We start from the raw sequence: 21,225 nt of genomic DNA on the forward strand, positions 1-21,225 counted from the left end.
AATACCATATATTTTGGTTTTATTAACCAAAATTATGGGTTTATCATGCCAGTAAATATCATTACCATTCCGCATAACAATACTATTCAGTACATTCAGTTTTTTCATGCAGAAAAATCTTATTTTTTCATTCAAAAAAAAAAGAAAAAAAAGAAAAAGAAAACAAAAGAAAAAGAAAATCGGCTCAATAAAAAAAAATTGAGTAAGTTAAATTTCAGTTAAATACTAAAATATGAAAACAACGGTTATAAAGAAAGATGAAAAATCTATTAATTAATATTTTTGTCATTCAAAGTTCACCTACATGTAAGATCAGCTCCAGTTTCTGATACACTACTGATAATTAACATAGGTGTAGCTAATACGACATTATCGTGATAATTATTGATAATTATAAACACCTAATACGATTCTATCATGATTATTATGATTAAAATAACCCATCAAAATAATAATACCACGAATATCATGCATGAATATAATTACTGAATAAAATGTTATTATGGGCATTGATATATTTTAGTTGAGTTACGAAATAAATTAGTAAATATAGCTCGAAAAAATATATATGGATTAGTTAAATTGCAAAAATACAACGATATATTATTGATATTTTTGACAATACATCACGAATTAAACTTCTGAACTGACTGGACCAATGTTCGTGTTGATGATTCAGTTGAAAAAATTCATATAACCTTAAAATTATTGATACCTAATACCGATTTGTATCGCTTGAAACGCTATTTTAAACAATACTGGCTGATTTTAATGATTTTTAAAATATTCTTTTAATTTTAAAAAATGATGAAAATAATTTTGCATTTATTTATTAATGAATTTAATTATCACAGCCCTTTACTCCAACACTTTCAACAAATACTTCTATAATTTTATTTACTTTTTGACACACTCAGTTATTCAGCTTGAAATGTTTTGATTCTCTAATTTATTGAAACAGAAAAATCTGTCTCTATGTAAGAAAAATAGCATAATCTGTAACACATCTAGAGAGTTGAATAAACTATATAGAATATTTCAATAAACTTAAAAAAATTGTTGCAAAAACACTAATTTCTAAATAAATCTTATCAATCATTCACGTTAAAATCAAAATTGAAAAGTTTTTTTAAATTTAGTTATTGATTCATCAAAGTTTTACGGTTCATTTGAAATTCAATTAACCAAAAACTCACTCATTAAGAGAGAGAAGTTAAGCAATTTTTCAAAATATCCAGGGTTTGAAAAGTTAAAAGAAGGTTTAGAATTTTTTCGTTTACTCTGATAAATATGGGATAAAAGTTTGTTGAAACTTGGAAATAATAAATCAAGAAATTTCTGTTCGAGAAAGATGCTGAAGTTTGAAACTTAAATTTAGCGTAAAACTCAAAAGCAAAGGCTCCCATTTACATCTTAATTGTTTTTAATGAATGGCAGAAAAGAAAATGTTTTTGAAGTTTGAATAGAGCCGAATAAAAATGACCGCTTTTGACCGACCCTAACGATCCTATCTTCACTTTTCTAAAACTCAATCATCACTATCTTCTTTTTTCTAAAACTCAATCATCACTATCTTCTTTTTTCTAAAACTCAATCATCACTATCTTCTTTTTTCTAAAACTCAATCATCACTATCTTCTTTTTTCTAAAACTCAATCATCACTATCTTCTTTTTTCTAAAACTCAATCATCACTATCTTCTTTTTTCTAAAACTCAATCATCACTATCTTCACTTTTATAAAACTCAATCATCACTATCTTCACTTTTCTAAAACTCAACGAGGAGGTGAACTGAAATATGCTTATTAATTTGTGTAGATGATATTTTAAATGACGAAAAGAGACACAGAAACGTACTTTCTCTAAATATATTTAAAGTATTTCATTATTTTTTTTTTAATTTGATTTTTTGGGAACTATTTGATCGATGACGCTAAATTTTTTTGGTCTTGCCATGTAAATTTGCGTTTTTTAAATGATGTAAAAGTTGTTTATCAAATCAAAACTGTTTGGCTATTATTAAATAAAATATGAAAAACAACAAATGGCTAATTTTTGCATGGAAGTATATAGGAGAAAACGAATTGTATAATCGAAGACAAAATTTTTTTAATTCGTTTAAAAATATCTCGAAATATGGCGAAATACACAAAAAAGTAAAATTAACATTAAGGGGTCCAAACTTTGCATCGCTCTCTTGACCAAACTATTGGGACCATAAATCCGAGATTGAGGCTATTTCCTATGTTTTGGGATCTAGATGTCCCAAGTCGTCGAAAAAAAAGGTACGTTTATTCTGAGAAGATAAGTTTTTGTGTTTGTAGTGTGTGTAGTGTGATTGTATTGTTTGATTGTGTTTTTCACAACTTAAAATATCATCTGCACTAATTAGTTAACACATTTGTGGTCGAACCGGTAAGTCGTAGAAAGTGAAGATCCGATCATTTAAACCAGTGGTCGCCAAACTTTTTTGATCGTCGACCCCTATATAATTTTTCGAAATCTCCATCGACCCCCACAAAAGTAATTTTCTGTTAATTAAAATAAACTTCTATTAGATAGTGTGCATTTATTTTATGATTTTATGATACATTTATTTATGATTTTATGATACATTTATTTTATGATTTTAAACATTTATTAAAGTAATAGTACATTGTGTAACAATAGTTTTATGAAAAATATATTAATATTGAAATTTAAATACCTTATAATTAAATAATAAGTAATTATGCATAAGTAGATATAATAAGTAAAGTAACTAAGGATTTACTGCTTTTCTTGATCACTGAGATGGATGTGCCTGGTTTTTTTTTGCAAGGTTCGCTATATTTGGTTCAAAATTGGTCAATTTTAATTTCCGTCAAAATTGGTCAATTTTGTAATTTTTGTAAAAAATACAAAGTGTGCTATAGTTTTGTCGCGGGCTGTACTAATCCATATTATTAATGCTTACCTTCTCTTTTGTGCATTGATAATTAAAACTGATATCTAAACCAAACGAATGGTTTTATCGAAACAATATCTAATTATCCAAAACTATAAAAGTTTTAAGAACGACACTGCAAATATTCAACACAGTTTGCAAAGATAGCTGAAACTGCGTATGATATTTGCATTTGTAACGTCAATGCTCGTCACACGTGACATTTGGACAAGCGCACATATGCATATGACTTATAAACTGCGCGCTGGTACATAAATACTTGTTTCACCCCAATAAATATACGTTTATTAATTTATGCTTTATAAAGAAACTGATATTGAGTCAATTATAAACAAAAATCACAAATTTTACATACTTAATTAGGTATGTGTGATTTGCGTATTGAGAACTGTTTTTTTTCCCCAACCCACAATCGATCCTTCCGATTCGGATCGACCCCCATTCGCCCCCCTGTCTCAGATCGACCCCCGCTTTTGTTAAATAAACCCCTGGGGGTCTATATAGACCACTTAGGCGACCTCTTATTTAAACAAATGCTATTCAGAGTGGTTCGTTTTTTTTTTCTCGCGTTGTTCAAAGATGAATTGATCTAATTCTATCAACTATCATACTTCCTTATTTCAGTCTGTTATTTTAGCAATGCTACATATAGGGGCTTTTGTAATACATATAGGGTGTTCTGTAAAGACTTCTACATAAGGTGATTTGTATATATAGAATCAAAAATGAAAACAAAACAGTATGCGTAATGAATGTTGTAATTTAATATTTAACCCAGGAAAAAACAAAAACGCTTACGAAATTTACCAAGTTACATTAGATATTAGATAAAAAAGCATAAATGAATATGAAAACATATTTAGTTGAAGTTGTTTTCTACATCATCTTTGTTTCCCCTGTAATCGAATATAGGGTAAATTTAAAGGTCGTCACCGGCCATCGTGCGAATAAAAAAAATAAAAAAATTTTCGATTAAAAAATGGCAGATGATTGCCACTTTTTACGTCGAAGGTGAACCCCCTGTGATATTTAATATTATTTTGTTAAATAAATATGGAGTTATAACTATTTTAGAAAAAATATTTATTATGAACATTTTAGAATAAATATTTTTTTACGTATGTTTAAGATCGTTTTGAAAATTGCTTTATTTCCCACTTTTTTCTTAAATTTTTTTTTTCATTTTAGAAATGTACCATATAATGTTAACCATATGAGATATGCTTCGAAAGAAATGCCTTACAGTAATAATATCATCAGTTTTTGCTCTTAAAATTTTAAATTAAAAAAAATGAAAACACGTTTTTAAATAAGGAAAATAATGAAATAATAAAAAAATTAAATTATAAAAAAATATCAAAACTCCCCACCTTTTAAAATAATTAAGCTATAAAAATCACATCAAAGCTTTAGTTGTAGCTTAGGTCTTAGGTTTGTATGTAAAATATAGTATTTTTTTAATATACTCTATTTTAATGTTTTCGGTCATATTCCATCATTATAAATGAGAATTTTATTTAAAAACTACTCGCTTACAGTAGACAAATGGTCTGCTGTCGCAAATTCACTGCTTCGAGAATTAACCTCTCATCTTCTACATTTAACAGCTTTGTTTCGGATTAATGACATTGGTATTGTCTGATTGCTGAAAGAACTCCCATCGCCTTAGAGTTTAGAACTGTGTTATGTTCTTTATTCTTTAGAACTTCATTGTGGCGCAAAGTTTTTTTTTCTTCTTTCTCCGACCAGATTCAAAATCTATCAAAATATTTACCGCATAACCCTACTAGAAACAATTTCACCTCGCAACCATGGTCACAAACATTGATCTAGTCTAGACCAGCGTCTGTGGAACCCTACACGTTCGACCTAGTTTTAACTGCATTCGTCTATTTTATAAATGATGCTCATTAGCAATTGGGAACGTGCCAACCAAAGAAAAACTGCAAACTGATTTGAAAATATTTAAAGTGGTAAAAGACATTCTTTCGTTGTTTTATTAATAATAGTCTTAAAATTAGGCTTTATGTCAGACAAATAAATTCTAATATTGAATTTGATTTTGGTTTATGTGCAAGTAAGCTTAAAAAGAATAAAATGAACTTTAGCTAAAATTATATTTTTTGAAAAAAATGAAAAAAAAAAAACTTAGGAAAGTAAAAAATGGTCATCAGGTTGACTTATTCCCGTATTGTTCAATGTGGTTTTGAAAAGTTATCTGGAAAAAACTTACTTCGCTTTTTTTTTATAAGTGTGTATATTTTACAGATATTCAAATTATTAGTATTAGAAATTGTCTTTTTATTATTAACACGTTGAATGCCACGCTAATTTTACGTGGCCCGTCTGGCCAAAATGAATTTCTCAGTATGTATTGCATTAATTTCTTCAAACCATTTTAGTAAGGATAATAATATGAAAAAGTTAAAAGCATCAAAAATTTACTCGAATTATGTGTTTCTAATAATCTTGGCTTCGCCGATTATTAGAAACACATAATGCGAGTAAATTTTTAACCCCCATGCGCTACGAACAAACTCAGTGCCGGTCACCCCAATGGCATTCAGCGTGTTAAAAATCTTAACTTTTAAGCAAACAATTTACTTTGATACTTTTATGAAAGTAATGAAAATATAAATCACTGAATAATTTATTGGATATAAATATAATTACACGCTTCAAAAAAAAAATCCTTATTCTCGGAACCTTCGTGATGTTTTCATGGAACACCATGGTTCCGTGGACCACTCTTTAAGTACCACTGCTCTAAGCAACTTCACCTTACAACCATAAACATCCCTGAATCATAGAGCTTTCTTCTTTAGACAGTCAATAATTTTAGTAAAACTTGAGAGGAAGTTAAAAATCGTGCCCAGGTTCGCAACTTTGCGGTGCCACTTTGAAGGTCATTTTCTTGACCTTTTCCTTTACAAACTCACTGATAATCATTATACCATATTTCTCATAAGGGACACAGGGCAAAAACGTTGAGTCATGGAGATAAAGAGGGCTCAATATCACAAGATCAACGAGTACGATGATTACACTTCAATTACCATTGTGCATCTGAACCAAAACTGCTTTCAAAATAATTTATTATTATTTGTTACTTTGGTGTATATCATTTTAGGAATATTATTTTTCTAGGATCTTTCATCAGTATCAGTATCAGAAATTTGGAGAAAATGTTCTTCCTCTTCAGATCGATGTCTAAATTGAAGAAGTGGGCTCACGAATGAATGGTGCTGACCTCTATTTGTGGGATTTTGAGCTATGCTTGCGGTTCTGAGCTCTCTTGTCAAACGCACCTTCTTGATTTAATTCGCAGGAGACCAATGGCTGGTAAACTTGGTTTTCCCGAGTGTCATTCGAAACAGCAACGAATTGAATATATTGCAAGTTTTGCCTACTGATCATAAAAACCAAGTATACGGATAAATATTTATATTTTGCTCCCTTTATAATGTAACAAAAAGCTTAAAATATATATTGGTGAGTTTTATGATAAAATGTGTCTATTATTAACATTCATATCTTAGAGGAGAAAATATTAAATTGCATGGACAATATTATGTTCAATTTGGAGATAAGTAAAAATAAATACTGATTTTTTTTTTTTTAAAATAAAGAAACTGCTGAAATTGTTTTTGGCCATAGCGGTATTGTTTCCAACATTTATCATGCATTGTTTTTGGTTAGAATTTGTTTTGCAAAAAATATTTCAGAAATTACTAAGCGCACGAAACTAGGATATTTTTACATCGAGGAAAATAGATTTGAAAAGTATTAGTGACGTAGTTGTCTGCACGCATGCAGCGAGCTCACGCTACATTTTTGTGGCGTCTAGAGTAAAAATAAAATGATAAAAAATACAATTCACACATAGGATATTTTATTTTAACAATGTTTCTCTTCTCACTGTTAAGTTAGTGAATTACTTTAATATATGTGATATTAAGAGCCTTTTTTTAAAAAAAAAAAAAAAAAAAAAAGGCTCGTTTGTATATTTGACACTTGATTTAGTTGACATTTTCAGAACATGCTCTTTACGGAAAACCATTAGATTCATGTCTTTCGTTTTTTTCCTTTTTGTAATTTTTTTAAAGTTTCAGGAGAGTAAAGCAAAAAATTTAAATTTTACCACATTTTGCTATTTTTACCATACTTTTTTTATTCTAAGTGTAAGCGTGTCTCCAGCGAACTACAAAGTTATATATTTCATTAAATACCATTTAATGATATGTGCATGAAATATATAAATATGACTAAATCTGAGTACTTTAAGTTTGCTAGAATATTTGAACGTGTAATTGTGAAAAATTGAAATATCTTTAACTTCTTTCATCAAAAGCAAAAATAAACCTTAGGCATAACAGAAACAAAATCTCTTGTACTAAATTCAACGCTAAAATAATACAACTCTACAAATAGAGGCCACTTCCTAAAGAACTACAGAAATCCTAATTTAAGTGAAGCTGAAATTTACTTTAGATGTTGTGGGTTATGTCGAAGATGAATATCTGAAGTATACCTTCTTCTTTTGAAATGAGCTTTAATCTATTAAAGTGAGATTTAATCACCATTTTAAATTTACTCTGCCTTCAGGGGGAGCGTCACATAAGGACCAAAGCCTCAACGAGAAGTTGTTTGCGATTTCCTTTGAGATGAATCAAATGAGACTAAACACAAGACGATAGGTCTGTTACGATAGTTTAAAAGGTATAAAGGCTTTTATGTAAAAAAAAAATACAGTTTTGCACTTAAGTCTATTTGGATGTCTGACATAGTTGTATAAACAGAGAGAGTATATGATTTTTTGCTGTTTTTAGATGAATTGAATGAGACTAACACAAAGTTAATATGACTAATAGTTTGGAAGTTATACAGATTACTTCTATATATTTCTCTTACACAGCGACAAAAAAAAGCCTCATTACTACTCCCCGAATGGCAACGCTAGAAAATCGACCAATGATTGCCGCTAACAATGTCGCATGCCAAATCTAGCTGAGGTGACTCAACACATAGCTCTTTTAAAAACGGAAACTCTTAGTATTTTGTCGAAAGCGCTTTTTTCACGAATTTATATATTACAAATTTATTTGACGATTTTTGATTTATATCGCGAATTTATTTGTTTTATTATTGTTATTAGTTATTCAATACGCTTTAAGATTTTATACTATAGCACATTTCTAATAGGTTTAACGAATTACATGTCATTTATTTGAATTCAAATTTATTTTAATAACTTAGTATTTACTAAAAAGATGTGATTTTTTTTTTAAAAGTTGTTACATGGATTTTAATCATTGTTTTGAATTCTTACAATTTTTTGCATTTACAATGTACCTAAGTTAGTAGCGATCGAAGCGAGCTTGGTTTGCGAAGCAAACCATATAAGATTGCGTAGCAATTTTCGGGGATTGGCCAGCGTTAGCGAGCAGGGGGCGCAGCCCAATAGTTTATAAAAAATATGGTATTTGACTTAAGGCATTTTACTCGTAAAGCATTCATAATTTCAAAGCAATTACGATCTCAATATTTTTTTTAATAATTACAATAAAATGCATGAGAACCTGGGACAATACATGAGAATTTTTTTAATGTAATAATGGCAGACGTTTACATAGATGTTAGTAAAAAAAAAGTTTTTTGATGTGAAAACCTTTGGGAATTTTTTACTAATTGACTATCAACGTTCAATTCTACGTAAAAATGTACATCGGAAACAGTATCTTACTTTGCTTTATATCTAGGTGTAAGTTTCATTTTTTTAAATTCCCTTTCTTTAAATAATTTTAAGATGGCGAGTAAATCTAACCATGGGGTAAGGAGGCAAATTTTATATACCAGCATCCGGGGTTATTTAAGTCAGTAAGTTTTTTTTCTTTTTGTTTCTTAAGCGGTAAACTTTCTTTAAAAAGAACTCTCTTACAATTAATTGAAGGTTTAAATTTCATAGTAAATAAAGAATCTATAAATATAAGCTATAAAGAAAATTCCCGCAAATTGAACAATCACCAAACAACTCCGAAATGACAATAATCACATCGAACCTAAACTGCAACTTTTAAAAGACTTCTTAACTTTCCTTTATTTCTGTATCCAACAGCTCAAGAATCAGTCACAAATGAAAGGGCTTCATTGTATAAAAGTTGAATAAGTTATTACATATCTGTAAATTGATTTCGGTTGCTTTAATTAAGGCTTCTTCCCCAATTAATTCCATAATTATTTAGTCTTGTCAAAGAAGTTAATAAGCTTGAAACTCGTGCAAATGTTTGCCCCTCCCACACACGATTTCAAGGTCAAATATACTCGAAAAGGACTGACGCATGTATTGCTCTTCTTAACTACTTTTTATTAAACTATATACTTTTGTGTTTCACTGGTAAAATAGATTTTGTCAAAAATTAAGGGGGTAAAATTAATAATTTTTTTGTAAAAATGAAAAAAGTGTTTTAAATAGATTACGTTATGATATCCTGAATCTAGTTTACGACATTCTCAAAATTTCAACACAGCAAGTCAATCATTGAATCTAGTCCTATCATTGAAAAAAAAAACTAGCTCTAAAGCTTCAATAGAACAATATATTCTTAAAACAACATTATTCTTAGAATGTATACTTTTCTTGTATTTCTTAGAATAATATTACTACAAAGCTTATAATTAATTTTCATATAAAATAAACTTATTAGACAGAGGATAAGTGTAACTTAAAAAGGTAACTAAATCTAAAATGTTAATTATAAACTTCTATTTCATAATATTTATAAAAATGAGAGCTGATGGAAATTTTTTTTATCATACATATAAGTCTGAATTTAATTTAAATTATAATTATTAAATTTATACCATGCTTAAGATATATTTGCGTAATGGAAATAAAGGCACTAATTAATAATTTCAATTTTATTTCCTTTATACATAAATTGAAATATGTATATTTGCTATTTACGTTTCATTTTGCTCACACTTTCACCATACTTAATTTAACTTTTTTTTTCAAAATAAGTTAATAATTTGTTAAAAAAGAAAGCTTTTAATTTTTCAAATAAATACTGCAACAAAATGTATTTAATGTAAATTCTTTTTTCTCTACATTTTATCAAAATATTTCTTTGGTTTAACTTATACGTATTTCTGCAGCCAAAATAAATAAGATAAAAAAAATTGCTACTTTTATGAGATTTTATTACATTCAATTCAGAATAATAACCTTTTTGTAGTGCAGATACGATCTTTATTAAATATGTATCAAATAACATTTAAGGCTTTCTTCCAATATTTATCGACAAGCACTTCAAACTGTGCTTTTTAAAAATATGAATAATTTCTTAATTTTTTCAAGACTCAATTACAGGTTCCATTAACTGCACAATGCATAGAGATATCCCATATTTCATGCTTTTTTATTTTATTTTCATTCCCTCATATTATTTCATTATTTTATTTTCATATTTTTAAGCATTATTTCTTTTCATATTTTTAACTCTCCTTATTTTCTTTTCACATTTTTGCGCATTTGGTTTTTAATTTTTCATTTATGACTTTTTGTAAGAAATTCTAATTCTAAGAAGTTGCGATTTTATTTTTCTCTATCAGAAAACATTAAATTCTGTTAAAGAATTCAGAAAATACATTTCTTTCTTTTTAAATAAAGTCGAGTTTTTTTTTATAGAGAAAAATTCTATTTTACTCCGCGTATGAAACGGATTCTAACAACATATTCTAAATGTAAAAATTCGAAAAATGAATAAAATAATTCGAAATTTATAACATGATTTAATAAAAGCAAAATTAAACAGATTATAAGCAAAAAAATGTCTAGTATCAAGTTTTAGTATTAAGTAAATAGAAAGGCGCTGCCATAATTGTGGAAAAAAGACAGACTAGTTTTTCTAAATGAATTTAATTATGGATAATTTTTACTAACCTTATTTTTATTTTAAATTATAGTTAAAATAGTTAATGAGATGAATTCTTTGAAACTAAGCTGGTTTAATATGTGATTTTTAAAAATTGGTAATAACTTTTAGGTAACCACTACTTTTCTTTTCAGATTATGTTTTTTTTTAAATTTATTAGATTAACTTGAAATATATGCAGTTATACATGCAAATTAATTTTGTAGTTACTCTTGTTCTTAAGGTGTTTTTATAATGCTTTTAACAAAATACTATGATAAAGTGGACAAAAAATTTATTAAAACTCAAGATTTAATTTTTAAATATTAATTTTTTTAATTACAATGAAAAAAACTAAGGCTCACAAGGAAAAATGCATACGTCATTTATATTACCAGTAATTTATGAAACATGGGTATTCTACAGAAAACCAAAGCATTTTTAAAAAAACTTATCATAAGCATTTTAAGGAACTCTCGAGAATTTTAAAGAACTTCTAAACATTTTAAAAAATTCCTAAACTTTATGAGGAATACCTATGCATTTTAAAAAATATCCTAGTATTTTAAAGAGTACCTCAGCATTTAGAATAATACCTAAGTATTTTTAAGACGCCCGGTGGCTGAGTGGTAGCCCTTCACGCTCCCGTGCCACAGGTCCTGGGTTCGATATTCAGGCCGAGCAGGGTTGGCTCGTCCTTTCATCCCTTCAGTGGGTCGATAAATGAGTACCAAGCATGCTTAGGAACGAAACATCGGGGGTTCCGCGTTCGGCTGACCGGAACATCTGCTCCTGCACCCAACAGCTCAAGGTCAAGAAAACTGAGATGGGCACATTAGGCCTTGGCCCTCTATGGGCTGTCACGCCACTGAGTTCAATTCAAGTATTTTAAAGAATACCTGAGCATTTCAAAGAATACCTAAGTATTTTTTGAATACCTAAGCATTTCAAAGAATACCTTAGCCTTTTAAGGAATGCCTAGGAATTTTAAGGAATATAAATGCATTTTACAGATTAACTAAGCATTTTAAAGAATGGGCTCTTTAAAGAATGCCTTTGCAGTTTACGGAATGACCATGCATTTAAACGAATATCCAAGTGTTTTAAAGAATCTTTAAAGAAAGTATTTTAGATAAGGCCAAATAATTTTAAGGAATACTGGCAGTTTTAAACTAAAATTAAAAATATGAGAAACAAAGTACATTACCTACATACTTTATTAAAAAAATGCTCGTTTCGAAAAGTTTAAAAAAAAAGAGGATAAGATAATAAGACAATTATTTGAGACAATCAAGCATTCACAGCTCAAGATTTAAAGTTCCAATTCCCAATAGCCAGATTCGCAATAGCCAGTTGTCGCCATGGGGGTTTGGGAACTTATGGTTACAGAATTTCGAAACTAACGGCATAAATGGTTTTAATACTCATCGCGCATCGGGTGCTTTTACTTACTATTCAAGTAAGATACCCATCAAACCTTTAGTTTAGTTGGCTTTGAGAAAACACCAAATAGAACCAGAGTCATTTAAGATGAAACTGAGTAGGTAAACCATTCTTGCTTGGCTCTTAAAAAATACTAATGTTATTTTGAAAAAATAATAATGAAAATGCTATTAAAATTTTTATACAAAACGCATGAATTAATAAAACTGTACGAAACAAACTTTTTAAAATTTTTATAAAAAAAAATAAGACTTTATTTGTTTTAACAAAAAATATAGATTTTTTCATTTAAATTTGAGTTTTTCAAGAAATGAAAAACAACGATATTAAATGGAATATAAATGCCTATCCAATTTATCCTTTGTCATTCTATAGCATGCTTAATGCTAGCATTTGTGAGGCTTTTCATCTTTTAATACTTAACCCGCCAAATTTCTTCTATCTGCGAAATACTTAGATATTTTATAAATTACGGGATTGCCGGATTTGCCGATTAAGTGATTTAGCTGGTGGAAAATATTTTTTCAATACCGATTGACATTTCGAAAATCACCAAGCACCCGAGTATAATGCCTTGAGATAAATTTTATTTTAACGCATATTCTATTAAGCCGCTTATCAGTGTGGAATAAACTGATTTTTATTACTTTTACGAGTTTCAGATCATAATCTTAGAAATGTTTTTTTCAATATCTAAATTCTCGAATCTACCAAAGTTCAATTTTGCGCTTTCCGTTTTTGTGAATTCCTCTTCAATATTCGTGCTCAACATAAATCCAAAGGCATTTGATATAGATTAACTAAACGTGACCTTAACTTATAAAATTTTAATCACTATCTATTGACATTTCCAGTCCATTTTTAAGACAGATTTTTACATTTAAATTAATATCAAGCTTATTTTTTAACTTTAAGTTAACTTAATAAAAAAAAAATTAGTAGTTATCAACACTACAAAATCATGCACAAGTCTGGAAAACTAATATCGACTCAAATAATAAAGGTCAAATAATAAAGGTCAAATAGTTACAATGTTTTTCTTATTTAATATTATTCATTACCATTCCTAGTGGCTTTATGTACTTAGATTAAACAAAACACATTTTTAGTAACTCATTCCATAAAAATAAAGATTAGCTATATTCAGTATAATCTGGCGTTATTGCTATTGCTCAAGGCCTATTCATGATATTTAAAATTTACCACAATCAAATAATTTTCTCCTGTACTTGACTCCGTAGAAAAATATTTCCACAATATTTATAATGAAAATACACAGTATTGGTTCAGGTTTAACAAATACCAAATCTGCACATAAAATACATCATACCTATATAAGAGTTTCTATGATACCTATTAAAACTTCCCCCATTACATTAATTCCAGTAGTACCTATCAACAAAATTAAATGAGTATCATTGGCTTCAATAAACGTATGGTGAAATTTTATGATTCCCCATAACGAATAAGTACATTTTCTCCACTATTTTTGCTTTTTTAGTTCACAGCATGAATTTTATTTTAATTAGTACCTAGTACCAAAGCTGAGTATCATTGGTGTAAATAATAAATGAAATAGCGATTTTTTATGGTTCCCAAAACTAATGAATGCTTTTCTCGGTTAATTTTACTTATTACCTTATTTCAATGAACATTTATTACCAAAATCAATAAAGTATCATTGGTGTCAATAATTAACTTCGTATTTTTTCCAGTTTCTGTTCAGCGAATTAGAATCATTTCTCCATTAATTTTGCTTTTTAGCATTTTTTAATTTATATTGCCACTCACTTTAACTTATTTATTTTCATAGTAACACATTTTTAAAGCATGACCGAAATCAAAATAAAAACGTGTTTTCAGGTGACTTTAGGAACACTCATTTGGTGACGTAGTCCTCCTATGCCGCCACGATCACGTTGATTATTGAGATAATCTGGCTTAATAAATAAAAAAAATAAAGATGTATTGCGAAGCGTGCAATTAATTCCTATTTTGATTATTTAGACCTATACGATCGCACAAATGACTGATATCGTCTTTAAAATATTTGAAGGAAAAACAATTGTTGTTACATTTAAAGCCATGAGCGAGAATATTTAAAGATAGAGCCCCTGAATTAAAGAGGCCAACTTGTCCGCCATTTCAGAGCAAAAGCTTTTCACCAATGCAGAAGAGCTACAAGATTTGGCAACTTATCGCTGCAAACGACGCCAACCTCAAATAGGAAAATCCCTAAGGAAAAGCGTTTTTACGTACATTGATTTACGATGTTTATCGGAAATTTTTTTTAAAATTTCATTGTAAAATTTATTATTATTGCTATTTAAAACAAGAATATTATTCATAACTAGATGCCCTTTTTAAAAAAAAAAACTGTTTGTCCAATTTATTGCTGCACAACTACCCATATCAATAATTTTAAGTATCTAAATGGGCTTCAAACTCTCAAGCTAAAGTTAACACTACGTAACTAGCAAACTTGTTTGCTCAATAGCAGACAGATCAGCTCTCCAAATATAGTAGCTCTTTTTAAGGACGATCCAGTCTGAATGACGTCACCACGACGCGTTTCTTGTAGACTGTACTGTTGCAGCGCCAAGTAGCAACACTTAACGAAGGCAGTTAGTTGATTCAGAAGAAGTGAAAAGTTGACACTCTACGGTATACTATATAGTATCTCTTGTCATATTTTGCTTGCTTCTGTGCAATTGAATCTATAGCATGAATTAGTAATAATCAACTGTAATTTATTGTATCAAAGCTGAGTTTTTGTGCTTCATTTCAGTAAAAATTATTGGATTACGTGGATTTATGATGGTGATTTGAAATTTTTAACTTTGTAGAATTGTGTCGAAACATAAAATCTCTAAACCTTTTATCTTAGATTTTAGTGCTTTTGTTCGTAAAAGCTGTTTATGTAAACTTTTATTTACTCTTGTTTAGTTTATTCTTGTTCTATGATAAATTGTACCATAAGCAAACGAAAGAAAAACTTTATGTTGATAACACTTTTCAGAATTTATTCTCTTATTCTATTAAAATGCGTATAATGATGTATGTTATCCCTAGAAACATGGGTTTTATTCAACATGAAGAAACACTAGAACAAGAAAAATGATTAGGAATTAAAATAAAGACTTCTTTAAATAACACTGAAGCATTTCATAAAACTAAAATAAAACAAATAACTACAAGATTACCAAGAACTATATAAATTCAAATGAAAATAAAAAAGAAAACGATAAACTCATCGATTTATCAATATAACGAATAATTAAGTTTTCTACTGCAGCATAAAGCATTACAACAAGAGCGTAGCCATTTTTACCGCGCTTCGATTAAGAAATGTATCGTCTTTTTTTCTAGCATTAGCGTGTTGGCTATATATTTATCTATGTTTAAAGCAGTGACTTCGTCTGAACCAATACGAAAATTTCATTTTTTACATGTCTCTCGCAAATAATCTGTTGTTTCCGTATGCCTGTTTTAGGCAGAAGGTTGCGATTGTTCTTGTTTTTCAGTGGCGCCATCTATGACCAAGAATTCGACTTCTGCCACAACTATATGTCACACCCGTTCATAGGGCGGACGCATTCAATCATCCAATGATCGTAATTTTAGCCTGAATAAGAGAACGGGCGATCTCCAATCCAGTACCCCCAGAGATATTGATTTGGTGAGGGAACATGGAATACTTTGTGACCCGACAAATTTGACATGCACCAGTCATCATTTACTACACTGGGAGTCTTCGGCCGGCTGGATTCGAATTCCCTTTCTCACAAACGTTAGTCCAGCATCCTGCCAACCAGGCTATCACGACCTAGTAATAGCCGCCCAAGCAATCTAATTGACATGTTTGAATAATATTTGGATCGGAGGCTAAAATTCATCTTTTGACCAATTGTCCAAATATTAGGATGATATTATAAACGATTCTGGAAAGATAGACACTGATTCTTCATTTTATTTTTATAGATTTTAACTGCAAATATTGTTTTTAACCATTATTTTGAAACGAATTTTCACGAAAAAATTTACTTTGCAATTATTGAAAAATTAACCTAAAAGAATTAACCTCGAATCCATTCAAAGTGGCCAAAGTGGTCATGAGCATTAAACATTCCAAGACAGTTATTTTTAATTAAAAAGCTTTTTTTTTGTGTTCTAATTAAGAAGTATTTCAGTTATGTAACATAAAAATTTCTTTTAAATTATCATTTATGTAATTTTTTTCGTTTCAGAATACAATAAGAGAATTTTTTATTTTGAAGCATTTTCATTCATGAACCATCAATTGATTACATCACTATAAAGTAAAAAAAAAAGATAGTTGATTAAACAAAAAATGCATAGATTGAATATGAAAAAAAAAAAAAATTCAAATTCATTAATTTTAATTCTTTTCCTCTTAACGAATTATCTTTTGATTTTCACTGATTTTATCATCTTTCATTTTTTAAGAGCACAAAACTCCCCTACAGCTTGTGTTTTGTTATTTTCCGTTTTGTTATTTTTTGCTTAAAAACTACTCCATAAATTATCATAAATTTCACCCAAAAAAAAATAGAAAAATAACTATTTTCCGTGAATTTTCACTTAGTGATATCCATTTAGTAATTTCATGGTATAGAAATGTTCATAAAAAACATATTTCTTTTTTTTAAATTTCAAATGTATAATGATGTTAGTGAAATTTTAAACTTTATTTCTATTTTTTAGCTTTTTAGACTCAGTAGCACAAAGTTATTTTTGCAAACAAATATCACTATGGTAGTGTAGATTTTTTACAGAATCTAAAGCGGGGAAAGAAAGAAAATGAAAAGAGAAGCAAACTTTAAATAACAATTGAAATCTTTCCATATACTCTATTGATATTGCAATACATTTGAAGCCAGAGAAATCGGTCTTATATTGCGTTTTTCATTTCAAGTATCTAAAACCAGCTTTGAATTATTCAAAATAAAATTCAATACCTTACAAATCATAATAGCGTAAGTATCCTGTACGATTATGGAATCAAATGTATTCAAAAGATGGTTTATCCATATCAAATAAACACTGAATGAAATGTCTGAGCAAATTTCCTTTATTTTATATTCTAAGTTTTAAACTTATTGTATTATAACTTTTTTTTTGGTTTTGGTATCATTCATGATTTTTTAAATCATTTTAAACAAGGGAAAACATTTTAGAAATCTATGTAATTATATGTTCTAACTATGCAGTTCCTGTTTATTTAATGAACTTTAATTCTGAAGACTAGTATGCACTGTAAAAAATCCGGATCAAATTACGTTATAAAGTACCTGCTCTTTGGGGGAATCATGCGTAAAATTCCTTGTATCATGTTTAAAATCCATTTTTACAGTGAAATACTATGTCATAGTTTTTACATTAATATTAATTCAGTTAGAGTTATTCAATGGTTTTACGGCAATTATTACTGAAAAAATTACGGTATATCAGAATTTATGATCCGTAACATGTTTCGGTAAAAATTGGATTTTACGGTAAAACGTATCGGCACTTTACATATCGTAAGTACACATACGGCACATACGGTATTTTGTTCCGGACCTTTTTACTGTATATTTTATGAAATTTTTAAAGTTTTTCTTTGGAGAATATGTATTTTTACACAAATAATTCAAAACACAAAATGTATAAGTTTTCTATCCACATAAAATGGCTTTAAAAATCAAAGCTTTACGAAAAATACAAATTTCTCGTTATAAGGTAATTAATTAAAAATTCATATAAATTACGGTAAGCTAACTATAATTTTTTTTCATACCAACTAAGTTCTTTTTAAATTTTTAAACATCCATTCAGCAGATTAAAACCGTCTAAAAAGATATTTATGAAGCAGATTAAAAAGTTATCTCTTAGTTATGGTAGAAAAATTACTCTCGATTACAATTTTGGAAACAACATTTTTTTGCGTGAAATAATAATACTAATAAAACTAACTTTTTCCTAGTTTTACTTTTTGTTTTCAATTCATGAGGTTCATGAAATAATTTTAGCGAAATAAATAAATAAACAAATGCAAAAAAATAGCAATTCCTATTTGGTAACCAAAAATTTTATCTTTGCAAAAGATTTCATTTGTATCACTATGAAAATTTTAGTCTAGAAACATTATATACCATAGCAACATTTAAATAAAATAATTTATATTTGTAGTTTATGAAGTGTAAAGACTAAAGTACTACTGTATAGTTGTAAAGTAACTTTATTTGTTAATTAAATAAAAAAAAACTGCGGTTAGTAAAATTAATTAAGAAAAACACTTTCTCCAATAATATTTTTTTGAATTTATTTTATTATTGGCTAAGTCAATCACCACTAGAAAAAGATCTAGAAACTTTATATACCATAGCAAAATTTAAATAAAATTATTTATATTTGTAGTTTATGAAGTGTAAAGACTAAAGTACTATTGCATAGTTGTAAAGTAATGTTATTTGTTAATTATATGAAAAACTGTGGTTAGTAAAATTAATTAAAAAAGACACTTTTTCCAGCAATATGTTTTTTTGAATTTAGCTTATTATTGTCCATGTCAATGGCCCCTAGAAAAAAATCTAGAAACTTTATATACTATAACAACTTTTCTTACTATATATAAAATTCTAATGATGGCGTCGCAGTTTTCCATTGTTGTCGGTGCATTTTTTATTGGCCAGAAAATCACGTGGTAGGATCCAGTTTTTCCTCATTCATTTCCATATTGTTTTGGTTGTCATCAGCACAAAATTAATAAGAGTTTTACATGTTTTTTTTTCTATGAATGTTTTTGTATTCGCGATCACAACGAACTATAGGGGGCGTTGTTGTATGAGACGCATACCTGCATTTCTATATGAACCGTCATTCAGTTACTCTAGAGACGTCGTTAATGTAGCGTGTAGCATTGCAACGTTCCTTCTTTAATGTGGCTTATTAAATTTAAAAAAGAAAAATGCTTGATATTCTTTCTTGTACAACCGAAAACAAAATGGTATCTCTTTTTATTAGAGAAGGAACATCCAAAACACATCGGAAAAATATTTGTACATTAACAGAAAAAAATATGTATATTCTTATAAGAGTTAAAACCTAATGCCCGAGAAATAGTATTACTAAATTTAATGATATAACATGAAAGGCCCATTTAAACTTTACATTCTATAGTTTTAAGAATCATATTACTTCAAAAATTAAAATGAACAAAAAGTATACATAAGCCTCATAATTTTATGAAATTTAATTTTGTAAACAACGTTTTTTGACAACAATTTTTATCAAAAAATTTCATGTTTCAATAAAAATCATTATTTAGAAACTAAGAAACGTAAAATAAAGAATGCTGACGAAACAAAAACAAAAAAAAAAAAACAATTCTTTTTTGTCGCCATTTTTAGTGCTACGAATATTCGTCTTTGGGATTTGCCAAAAACAAAACAAGATGCAATTTTATTTTTTCAGGAGGGAAATATTTTACCGAAAAAACGAAAATGTACAAATTCCCACAACATAAAACTTTATCTTGGTAAACGTACGTTTTGGAAATGTTATTTCATTTGGAATCTTATTCATCAGAGTTCATATGGCGATATGATTGTTTTGAATCTATGCTAAACTCTATATCGGCTCATTTTCCACCGAAATCCGATTAACTATTTTGATTTTAAATAAAGTGTTTTATTTTATGAATTGTCGCAAAAATTTTAAGTGTAGATTGGCGGCACTTAAAAACCGCCAAATCTGTAGCGGCGGTGGCGTTAATATGTAAGTACCGAATTTTTGTTCCATACTTTTCTGAATCATATTATTTCAAACATTGGAATATACAAGAAGTATACATAAACACATAATGTTATACCATTTAATTTTTCAAAAGTATTTTGAGAACAATTTTTATCAAAAAATTATAAACTAAAAAACGGAAAATAAAGAATTCTTAGGATAAAAAAAAACGATTTTAAGAATTCTTAACATTGAAATAAAAACTTTCATATTATTTCTTTTTTTATTATTCTTATAGTTCTTAATCAGACGTAAAAAAACATTCTGTAGAGAACCATCATCAAATGAAAGAAAAAATATTTACAAGCAAATTTTTTATTGTAAAAATCATTGCACTTACCTGATTTATGATTCCCGGAGAATTCCAAAATGATAAGTTCCTTGTTTGAAAACTTTATTCTCAAATAATAGATACATAGTTTATCCCTTCATTACTTTTAGATAACATACTACACAGCAAAATTTTATAATTGATATGAATTTGAATATGTAGCTAAAAACAGAATAGCTGAATTCTAGTTGAACTTATTCTTTCAAAATTAATAAAAACTTACCAAGAAAACGATTTAAATTAATTAAGAATCAGCACAAATGGCACTATTTCAAGTAACTTGGATAATTTTTTATTGTTGTTTTCCGAATTATATGGATACAGAAATATATACTATTCCATAACGAAGAAGAATATGCTATAACTATTACAATTCTGTATGTTCTGAATTCATATTTATTCACTGGAATGACGAAAGCAATGTTGACTTCACTTTAATTCGTAATGAATTGAAGACAGAAGAAATGCATTTTACCTTAATACACACATCTGTAACAGTATCCGAAATCGGAAGTCATCAGTTGCAAGTTTGTTGATAATAGAAAAATTATTGAGGAATTTTTCTTCAAATGTTTGGCGTGTTCTGTTCCTGAAAGATTTACTAATATTCTGGAGATTTTTTTCAAGTTCTTCGGCCTTTTCCTTAGGGAATGTTTGTTTCTTATTTGCTGCTAAAAAATGGCGTCTGATTCAGTCAATGACTTTGATGGAACTAAATGAAAACGTGATAAATTAATGTCCGATATTTACAGGCTCCCGCTAGACGGCGTACTCGAGCGTTGCGATCGCGAAT

General features: G+C 28.4%; 1 protein-coding gene across 4 annotated transcripts in view; it reads right to left on the bottom strand.

Moving 5' to 3' along the window:
- The window catches only part of LOC107453385 (calcitonin gene-related peptide type 1 receptor), a 411,922-nt gene that overhangs the window by 98,598 nt on the left and 292,099 nt on the right, over positions 1 to 21,225 (bottom strand). The window lies entirely within an intron of this gene.

This window comes from Parasteatoda tepidariorum, chromosome 2 (assembly GCF_982258835.1).
Source record: "Parasteatoda tepidariorum strain Cologne lab strain chromosome 2, Ptep-v5.0, whole genome shotgun sequence".
Lineage (NCBI taxonomy): Eukaryota > Metazoa > Arthropoda > Arachnida > Araneae > Theridiidae > Parasteatoda > Parasteatoda tepidariorum.